Here is an 11,486-nt window from a genome sequence, read left to right on the forward strand (position 1 = left end):
TTGTGCTAATCTAATCATTTCTTCCGATTCTACTTCATGCCTTAAAAAACACATTAGTTTTTCGAGCGTTCTTTCAGAACTCTTTTCCTGTCCCTGTTCAGAAGTTCGACTCCGCTCCCAGGCACGTAGAATATTCTCAGGTAGGCACGACTCCACTAAAGGTCCCAAGAAATCAGCAAACTTTTCCTTGGTGCGTCCTAAGCTTTCCAGCGCTCGTAATTTACTTTCTATACTATCATAAAGTACTCCTAAGTCCGACGCCGTTCTGCCTGTTGTAGCATTCTTTGTAACAAGCCCAAGCAAATCTCTTACATAGATCTGCACCAGAAGGTCTTCTCTACCAAATCTTTCTTTCAGCTGCTCGATAGCTTTAGGATAATTCGCGGCGGTAACAGGAAAACTGTTCAAAAGTTGAGCTGCCTTTGAGCCAGGTACTGCACTTTGCACTAAGTACAAAAATTTATCTTCCGGCACAATATCCGCATCTTCATGAATTTTGGAGAATTGGCTCCAAAAGCCTAAAAATTCTCTTGCATCTCCAGAAAATTTTTTCAGTTCAAGTTTAGGAAGTTTGAACTTCCTGTTTTTATTTTCTTTAGGATCCGAAATCGAAAGTGAAGCAATATCTGTAGTAACATTCATCGAACTCAGTTGTCCAATTTTATTCTGAAGTTTCACCTTTAAAGCTATAAAGGAATCTCTGTATCCTTCAGCCGTATTAAATTCATTCTCGAAATCCGCTTCCTTGGTTTGTTCTAAAACACTGCTTTGAGTACTGTCCAAGCGTTCAAATTTGTCAATTAGTTGCCCCAACAACACTTGCAATCTCTCAGGATCCGTACAAGTAGGCAATTCTTCTTCCACAATCTTCGTAGTTAACGTAAACGAAGTACGTTCACTTTTACGTTTTGCCTTTAACAACTCCATTTTAACAAAACGCCTAAATCAAAACTACTCGAAATCACACAAACGTCCTGTCAAACGGACGCCAAACTTTTATGTTGAAACTAAATAACGTTTGCATAATCCGAGTTCAGAAAACAAAACATTTATTTTACATATTTTAAAGAAATAACGTTCTGAAACAACATGTTTCATCTACACAATCAATCGACGCTCTCACCAGAGCATTACGCCATCAAACTTGGCACACATCCTAAAGTTCAAATTGAAGAATTACAGAAGCGTTGTTGCCACACAAGAAAAGACATATAGTTACAACTTCACACAATAATAAAACAAAAACACACTTTTGAAAAATAGACAATAATAATAAAAAATAGTAATAATAAAATTCTTAACAATATTTTCTCGATTATGCAACACTCATAAAACAAAGTGGCGAGAGTTCTATCAATTTCACTCGTGCAGTCAACAGCTAAAATTTAGACAGCGCGCGAGGGAAAATATTAAGTTACGGATTTAAAATCCCACATTTATGCATAGAATTTGGCGAGATTATTATTTATAGTAACTTCTTTTCCTTTCCAGTTTTTCATTGGATACAAGAGGAAAAAATGGTAAATTAGTCATTCTTTCAAATTTAAACTAAATGCGTAAAGTTAATTTCCCGTTATTGTCCCTGATAACAAATATGCTGAATTTCAAAACGCGCCAATATATTAATGCACGTATATCTTGGGAAATTTTGAATACAAAACTCTCATTTTTCGCATCCATCCCTAAAAATATATCTACTTTAAGTTTACGGTAAAGGTTTTATTATTCAAAATTTTTTCCCAAAAAATTATGAAAATTACTAAACTAATAAAGTTTAGAAAATAAATCAGAAAATATTTGCTAATTTTGTTTAAATATAATCTAAATTTCTTACTGTAAAAAACAAGAAATCAAGTAAGTTTAATAAAAAGAGGGAAATTAATAAATATATACCCAATTCAATTAACATTGAGGAGCTAAAATTTCGAGAGCTAATTTTTTTTTAAATTACTCGTGCGATTTTTACAAAACTTGGCAATTTGGCATAATTTGAGTGGTAAAATCCAAACAGAAAAAAATTGTACTATTCCTGGTTTTGAGGGCCGTAAGAAAATTGCAGCGAAAATGTATGCGCAAAGCGCCAAATCTAGCAAACGCGCCCATTTAACAGCGCACCAAATCTAGCGTACGCGCGGATTTCAGATTGCGTGAGTTTATATAGTTCTATATTTCTTAACACGCCATTGAAATACTAGTTTAATTATTAAATTCTTTTTTGATTTTAAATCCTTTTTTGTTATCCTATGGATTTAACAGTTTGGGAATTGCCCATGACGAAAAGTCGGCAATAGACTTTTGGGTAAAATGCAGAATCACCCACTGCTTGACGCGTTTTTAAGAATTGCACATACTCGGTATCCATGTGCACATCGACCTATTTTCACTTTAAAAAATACCAGAATTGCACAAAAATGGCACTTCGCACCCCCTTGATTTTATCTATCTTTATCATCGACCTATTTTCACTTAAAAAGTAAAAGAAAATTGACAAAAATGCAGTTGTTTTTACCCTTGTAAAAAGCGGTAAACAAATAAGTGAGCGATTCTGCACTTGACGGAGAATAGTTTCAAAGAAAAGGCATCATTCATTATAGAAAATTACGTTTGAACAACCAACGAGATGAAATTATGCTTTAGCGATAAGTCGGTACCGAAATTGCGATGTAGGCATCCATTCAGTTATGTTTAGCAATTTTTATATAAATTATAATAATGATTTGAAATAGTCATTTACTCTTATGCTTCATTCAGGTATGCTTAGCCTTTTTCGTATAAATTATAATAACAAAAAAGTATAATATGAAATTAACCTTTCATGTAAATTAAAACATCAGTCTTAGATAGTTATTAAAAAAACTACGAGTAATTACTACGAATTGTTACTACTCGTATTATACTTCCTTTTTTGCCGCAATTATTAGGGTTGCAGCAATTCTTTTTGGCAGCATTGGCATCAACGATAATATGGTGAATTTTTACGGCCCTCGAAACAGAATAGTACCAAAAAAATTAATATGTCATTTCTGAAAAAAATCCGATTTTGGGACAAAATACCTACGTTTCATCAATGCTTTATATAAATCTAATATATATTCTAAGTCTCGCTTTCATGTAAAACACAAGTTTAATTTCTTCAATGACCCAGTAGAACGAGAATTATAAAATTGTCCCACTCCCTTTTCTTTTTTTTTTTTTTTTTTTTTTTTTTTTTTTTTTTCGTTATTTCTGTGGAGTGTAAATTTCTAGTGGCCTCCTTTAAAAGAAGAATTAGTTTTAATTTACATTACACAACAACAAAAATCAGCGTTATATTTTCAACTTTTCACAGGACTAGTTTCGATGGTTTTACCAAACCATCATCCTCAGCTGCAAAAGTGCAAGTGAACAAGATAAGATAAAATGATTAGATAAGATAAGAAATCCTTGACAGAAGATAAGCCACTGGCGCCATCTGTTGATGAAACCAGAACTAAAACATAATTTCTTTAAAGACTGGATTGGAATTGGGGTCGTTAACTAGAACAGAAAGATTTTTTTGAATGTGAAATGCCTCTAGAAAATCCAGTTCACCAATGGAAGATGTTTTTTGTCTAATGAAGATGACGAAGAACCCTTGATGAATAACTAAATTATTTAAAAGCAATAGCTGATAACAGGGAATTTTCACCCAACATTATTAATCAAGCAGTTAAAAAATTCTCATCTTAACACACCAAAATGCACACTCTAGTTTTAGAAAATTATAAAAATTCTGTTGTCATTCCCTTCTTTCCATCAATTAGCTATAAAGTTGCACGTATTTTGCAGAAATTTAACTTTCGGGTTGTTTATTCTCCCATCAATAAAATTCCGAGTTCCATACTCAAGGACCCCATTCCGGATATGAATTCTTGGGGTATTTATAGGATTCCTTGCCAGTGTGGTTTGATTTACATTGGCCAATCTAGGAGAGCCTTAAAATTTCGCGTCAAGGAACATGAGGCATATGTTAGAAAAAAGGAAACACAGAAGTCTTCTTTTGCTCAACATTGTTGGTCCGAAAATCACACTTTCAATTTTTCTGCTGCCAAAATTATTCAAAAAACATTTTCCATTGGAGAACTGGATTTTCTAGAAGCATTTCACATTCAAAAAAATCTTTCTGTTCTAGTTAACGGTCCTAATTCCAATCCATCTTTGTCTTCGGCCTTTAAAGAAATTATGTTTTAGTTCTGGTTTCACCAACAGATGGCCCCACTTGCTTATTCTTGTCCAGGCTTTCTTATCTTATCTAATCATTATTTCCTATCTTGTTCATTTGGTGTTTTGCAGCTGAGGATGGTGGTTCGGTAAAACCATTGAAATTAGTCCTGTAAAAATTTTGAAAATATTACGCTGATTTTTGTTGTTTGACTTCTGAATTAGTATTTAATCGTTCGGCGTGTTATTGTGTCTGTCTTGATCTTAGCAATAGTCAATGAATTTTAGCAGTTTTGATTTAGGTGTACTCATCTCTCCTGAAAGTTTGTCATTGTTGTACTGATACACCCTGTAGAATGCTGTCAATCCTTAAGTTTTGAACACCATTGAATCTTAGCAATAGTCAATGAGATTTGGTAGTTTTGCTCTTCGTTATGATCAGGGCAGTAATTTTATTACGAAGCAAATTTACCAATGATAATAAATTTTTCCGATACTATCAAAGAAACATGTGAATTTCAGATCTTTTCCTATTATTTCTTAATTCCCTGAACGCTTAACACGTTGAGCGCCAAGCGTATTTCTTAGGCAATTCCGTTCAGGCCACGCGCGCCGCTTAAAACCGCTGGCATCGTAGGGCCAGCGATTCTTATCGCAGTAGAAGATAGCTTACATTTGGAACGTGATTCGAATAGGCATTCATTCAACACGTTACGCTCCAAGTCTGTCCTGAAAGTCCTGAAGTCCGGAAAGAATTAGCGCTATCCCTTACAAGTTGTGAAAAAGAAGATATTCCATCGAACAGAAATGCAAGAATATCTAAAAAACGACAGTGCACCAGAGACCGAACCTTCGACCTGGGGTTGGAATTGCCATACAAAGTTTAGATGAAACGGGCTCTGGAAGGGACCCATCAGTGGCGGCGCAGACCCCACAGGCTTTATACATAGCCTCGGCGAGGTAAAAATCAAAATACAAAATACGAAAAAAGATATACTCAGTCACCTTTGCCTCGGGGCACCACTCCCTCAGCATCAGTTAATTCGTGATCGGTGCCTTGCCTTACTCTGTCAGTCCCCAGCACTGGGACTATGAAGGCTAAACCCCCATCGAAGAGCCCCACTTACATCTACATATCTGCTCCACAACAGCCGAGGGAACGGACACGACAGTACCAGTACGGTCCCTGCCAAGCCCGAACCTACCTCAGTACAATACTCGGGTTCTAGTCCTGTGAAGAGTGTTTATGTATCCCCGTGGTTGAGACAGCCTAGGTACAGATCCTAACCAGTACTTCCCAGGACGTCTCCTGAGTCAACCCCCGAGGGGTCTAAAAAACGACAGCATAAACTCCAAAGAAAACCGGGAACAGCCTCTGAAGTACGGAAATATTGTAAATTATGTTATGATAAAAATGCAACTGAAGCTGGTAGAGAAATGGCCAGAAAAAAGACTAAGACCGTTGTCACATTTTGTAGTAGCTGTAATGGAGAACCGTTTTTATACTTACCGTGTTTCAATGAAATCCATTATTCCTGTAATGAATCAAAATTAAGTAAATTTTAAATAATTTTTCTGTAATTCCATAAAACAGTGTAAATTGTATAGTTATATATCATGTTACACGCTGTCAGCCAGCGGCGGTCGACGCGGCCTAAACGGAAAGTCTAGTATCAGCCACAGATGGCTGACGCGGCCTAAACGGAAAGTCTAGTATCAGCCACAGATGGCTGACGCGGCCTAAACGGAAAGTCTAGTATCAGCCACAGATGGCTGACATGGCGCTCAACGTGTTAACATTTAAATAATTCTAATATTTTGATTAATGCTAATCCGTGTCCGAAATCCACACTAGTCTTAGAACTTTAGCTTGAATCGTTAAGAGAGCTCTGTCCACTTGGAAAATTATTATTGTTTAAAATTTAAGAACATCTCTTTCTCATTTAAGTGCAATTTTCTTCAAAGTATATAGAATGTGCATAAAATTAGTACAAATAATTTGAGCTTGATTAATTTAGACAATGACGAATATTTGTTTTTAACTTCATCCCTTTAAGGATTTCTATATTTTTGCCACATCAGTTTTTCGTTCTGCCTATTTTCTCAAGATGAATTAATGCGAGATTCTCTTTCCTACAAAATTACTGTGCATATCATCATTTTATATGGTGGAAGTTTTGCTGAACATCTGGATGCAAAAAGAACAGATATTTTTTAAATCACATAAAGTCACCGGCAGTTATCTGTCAGTAATCCTTTTCTAAATTATATAAGAATATATTGCAGGACAACAAATTGTGCATCAAAGAAAAAACTTCTACATATATACGAAACGGTTTCGACCTCGTTTAATGACTCAATATTACGTTTTGTAATTCAAGATTCAAAGTTTTGGTCGAAATTTCGGAATAGGAATGTTTTGCAACATACTTTTGGCGTAAATTCTAGTAAAACATTTCTATATTATTAACTAATTTAATTCATACACCAAAAAAAAAAAAAAAATCTGAAATGTTTCAGATTTTAAATTACGTCCAAAGGGGCGTTTTTTAACATTTTGTGTGTTACCTTTCTTTATTAAATATCATGTTCCTCGCACTTAAACCATAAGATCCAGTGCAACAGCAATATCGCAAAATAGTTTTAAAACGAGCATATCTTTAGAATTTCCGATACAGAGACTCACGCGCTGGAGATAAAAATGTTTTTTCTGCACAACGTTGCCATTGCTCGCTTTGAAATCCTTGAGTTTGTTAATCAAAAATTCGTCAAAGTTTTAAAAAATAGGAAATCGATCATAAAACAAATTTCAAATTTCAAATTGGGTCTTCCACATGCTCATATTCGTTGGAGGATTACGTTATTCAAAATTCGATGACTCTATGTACCGTTGTTTTATCACAATACGAGAAATATACATACATTTATGCAGATTTTTCATTATTTCATTTCTTCAAATATAATGCAGGACTCTAACATTTTGTGGCAACAGTTTGAAAAGTGAACCGACATTTATGAGTCCGACGCAAAATGCCAAAACGAAACTAATAGTCCTTCGGGATTCAAATCCCTTTGGACTAATAATAAAATTATTTAAATACGAGAAATATTTGAGCATATGGAAACAGAAATTAGAAAATAGCATGCGAAATATTTGAAATTTTATTTGATAATTGAGGAAATATGAGCAAAATTTCAGAAAATTCGCGCAGCGATTGCAATAAAATCTTGATTACATTAATTATTTTAATGTAATGCTTAACATAGATAAATCAAACAAATTCTAACAATATTCTTAAAGCCATCGTCTGAAAAATAAAATTTTAATGTCCGTATACCGCATTGTCCGACTACTAATTTTATTTTTAAGCAATATTTGCGTCGATGACGAACAACGTAGAATGAAAACATACATTTTATAGCCGAGCATATTATGTTTGAAATCGTGAGAAATAAATTAAAATTCTGAACCTTAGTTGGAATTAATTTGCAATGTACATTTCGAGTAAGTACGTTTCGAGTTTCGAGATTAACTGTTACTTAGATTTAGTATTTATAACAGAAATTCGGAAACTAATCAAAAAACTCTTAAGATGAAGTATTTATTTGACAAATTTCCGTATATCTTGTAAGTTTCGCAGGAATAACAGCGAAATGGCAATAGCACTGATATATATATATATACGTAAATTAAATATCGGTATTGAAAGCAAAAAGTAATAACAGAAACGCCTATACCGACAATGTTAAATTGGCCATTTTCGATGTACCTTTTCTCAAAATCTGCTGTAGATACAAGCTTGAAATTTTTTCTGTAATTAAAGTATACCTATCTGATTGTACTGAAATGAGCTTTTGAGACATTTTGAATTTTAGAGTAAATTACAGGATATTTTGTTAGGCATAGTAAAATTTAGCACTTTTCTCAAACAAAAAAAAAATTTAATTTTTTTTCTAAGTTTATTACAGAAAGCTCATTTCGGTACATATTAGGGAACCTAATAAATAAGCCATAAAAAGTTTAGATACCTGTGAGCAGTAGTTCCCGAGAAAAGGTACATCGAGTATAAAAAAATCACGTTTGGAGAAAAACACGTTTTTATGTAAAAATCCTCATTGATCAAAGCAGTAGATGACAAATTAAAACTAGATTTTTTTACAGTTCTAATTTTCATAGAGATTAAAGAATGGTATTTTTAGAAAGATAAAAGTGTACAGAATTTGAAAATGCAAAAATCCGAAATCATAATTTTTTGAAGATTTTGGGGTTCCAACTTCCCTTAAGTAATTTTAGATGAAAATTATTTCGATTAAAAATGTTAACAGTCACCTTCTGAAAACCAAAATATATGAAAATCCGTTTAATCGGAATCTGCAGTTCTGGTTATCAAATGAAAGACTTTTAAAGGTATTTAAGCTTCACTTACTTGAATTAGCCCCTTGATTTTCAGAGATCTTGGGATGACAGCAATCCATACCTCGGGAAAAGTCCGATCATATTATAAATTTAATTATTCTTACAACGCATTAAGTTTACCTTCGCCCCTGTTCATAAATCCTACAAAATTACAATAGAGATAAAAATTCCATATTTGTGCTACATACAGCACAGAAGCTGATGTTATTGCACGCAATGAGATAGATGCACGCGCGGTGGTGGAATTATCAAACTGACGGCGCTTTCTCTGTGAATCTCGATAGCGCACATGGCTTTTCTCCTTCTCCGTAACATCCCTACTTTAATGGAAGATGCGCAGTTTCGGATCACGCAGATGGTAAAACTCTCTGATTGGAGAGAACAACGAAACCTGCTTTGTTACGTACGAAGTAACAGCCGAAGTTGAAACGCGAAAGCAGAAACAAAAAACACATTTCGTCATTTACAATAAATGCTTGATCCCTTTTATCTGTCCCTTACGTACGAAGTAACAGCCGAAGTTGAAACGCGAAAGCAGAAACAAAAAATCTGATGTGTACACCACATGACTTCCTTGTACGGAATATTAAATTATACGCATTTTTTCTTGCATTTCATTTAAACTTATTGGATTGAATTAAATCTACTTCGCCGACAGCGCATAAACCACAATAGAATAAATGCATTCTTTAAAATTCACTCTAGTACTTGTTTATCATAGCGACACTCCGGCGCTAGATTCACTTAACAGTATTATATTTCGTTCATATTATAACTCATAATGCACAAAATTTATATCATTTAAAGAATTATCGAATCGTTGCCACATGTTCTATTCAAATGCTATAATAAACCTAGAAAGATGTATAAAAGAAATTAAGCAAATAAAACAGAAAAGAAACAGTTTTTTACAGACGATTGAGTATTTCTCATTCAATTAATTCAGTTCTCACCTCGCGAGAAGGCAAAAATACTTAAAAACTCAAAATATCTATATTAAAAATTACGAAGTAAATTTTAAACACTTATTTCCTCGAAAAAATTCCAGAAAGGATTAAGCATTATTTAATTGGTAATAATAAATGAAGGCGTTATCTTTGTTGTTGAGAAGCTAAGTTTCTCTAGATTGGCCTCAAATCCACTAGTCTGCCGTTTCAAATGTAAACAATCAATGGCCGCCATAAAAAAAGGCTTAGCGGCACTTAACAACTTTAAAATTGTTGATAATTCTAAAAATATTGCATACAGATTTACTAAAGGCATAAAAACCATAACCGGAAGATAAAAACAACATAATTCAATCATTTTTAAAGCAAAAAATGTACAATTTACAAACACATAAAAGTAAAGAAACTGAGATCACTGAACCGGATAACAGAGTGGATATATATATAAATATATTTATATACGTTTTGCGCGGCCGATTGCAACCAAAATACGAGGTGCACATCTACATGTTATAGCAGTCCTATATGCAAAATTTCAACGTTCTGAGGCTACTCGTTTTTGAGTTATGCGAGATACGTTCATACGTTCGTACAGAAAAATTCCACGAAAATAATTTATTAAATATAATGTTCTTCGCAATTAAACCATAAAATTCAGTTCAAGAGCAATAGTTTTAAGCTGAACATGTCTTTAGAATCAGCATAAGCTTCTTTCGCGTCTTTTATTTCTTCATGTTTTCGTTCTTTTTCTTTAATCCCGTTAGATGTTTCATCCTTCATTTCTTGATCTTTCTCAGACAGTTCATTAGCTACTTCCTTCATTTCTTCATCTTTTGATTCTTCAGATGCCACTTCTGTTATTTCCACATCGTTTCTTTTATGGCTTCAGTTTCTTCTGGAAGCTCGACTTGCACCTGTGTAGTTGCTCTCGGACCTTTTCTTGGCCGACATTTATTTCTTCTCGTTGGGCTTTCTTCTCTTCCAGTCTGGCTTTCATCTCTTTCTATCCGGTTTTGATTTCAGCCTTTACCTCCTCCTGCCTGGCTTTCATCTCAACCCTCATCTCGGCTAAGAAGTCCATCAAAGTCTTCGTTTCCTCCGCCATGGCTTTTTCTATGCCATTCACTCGCCAATGCCACTTCTGTAGAATTTCCGATACACAGTCTCACGCGCTGGAGATAAAAATGTTTGCACTGCCATAAATGCTGCACGTCATCCTACAAAATACTAACTGACAGAAATACTACAATATTTACTAATTTGCATAGATTTCTTTAAATTGCACGAAGACTTTTGTAACTTTTCTGTTAATTATTGATTTTTAAAAAAAAAAATTGTTTCTTTGTGTTTCTTTGTCTTCTTTGCGCTTTAACCATGAAATTCAATTCAACAGCAATATTGCAAAATAATTTTAAAATGAGCAAAGCTTTAGATTTTTCGATGCACAGTCTCAAGCGCTGAAGATAAAAACGTTTTATCTGTACAACGTTGGCATGGCTCGCTTTGAAATCCTCGAGTTTGTTAACCAAAAATTCGTAAAAGGGAAATCAATATCAGCATCATATGTAAATCAATGGAATTGATATTAAGTGTATTTATGTGAGTATGTGATTCAATAAAATCAACGTCAATTGCTTTGTTAGACATAACCAAACTGAATTCTTTCTGGTTCAAGACTGTTTTTTTATTATTCATGTCTGTTTGATTAATTATGCTAACAGATTTAGAGAAATTCTCATCCCTTTTTGTTTTACGATCGAGGTTAGAAAATTGATCTTCATCACAAATGCAACGCAAACCATGGGAAGTATTGTCCAAACTTTGGTATAAAAATGAGATCAGTGTCACTATCGATATGCAAATAAATGGAATTAACATCAAATGTTTTTTATCAGTATATGAATCGATAAAATCAATATTATGTACTTGTTACCAGTATCAAA

General features: G+C 33.9%; 1 protein-coding gene across 1 annotated transcript in view; it reads right to left on the reverse strand.

Moving 5' to 3' along the window:
- The window catches only part of LOC118188057 (prolactin-releasing peptide receptor-like), a 335,927-nt gene extending 327,082 nt beyond the window's left edge, over positions 1 to 8,845 (reverse strand). Inside the window, exon 1 of the mRNA XM_085812304.1 lies at positions 8,607 to 8,845. The gene's annotated coding sequence lies outside the window, so the exon portion shown is untranslated. The remainder of the gene's footprint in view (positions 1 to 8,606) is intronic.
- Between the last annotated feature and the right edge of the window lie 2,641 nt (positions 8,846 to 11,486).

Source organism: Stegodyphus dumicola, chromosome 1 (genome assembly GCF_044657685.1).
Source record: "Stegodyphus dumicola isolate Sdum_Otavi_A_Nest chromosome 1, ASM4465768v1".
Classification (NCBI taxonomy): Eukaryota; Metazoa; Arthropoda; class Arachnida; order Araneae; family Eresidae; genus Stegodyphus; species Stegodyphus dumicola.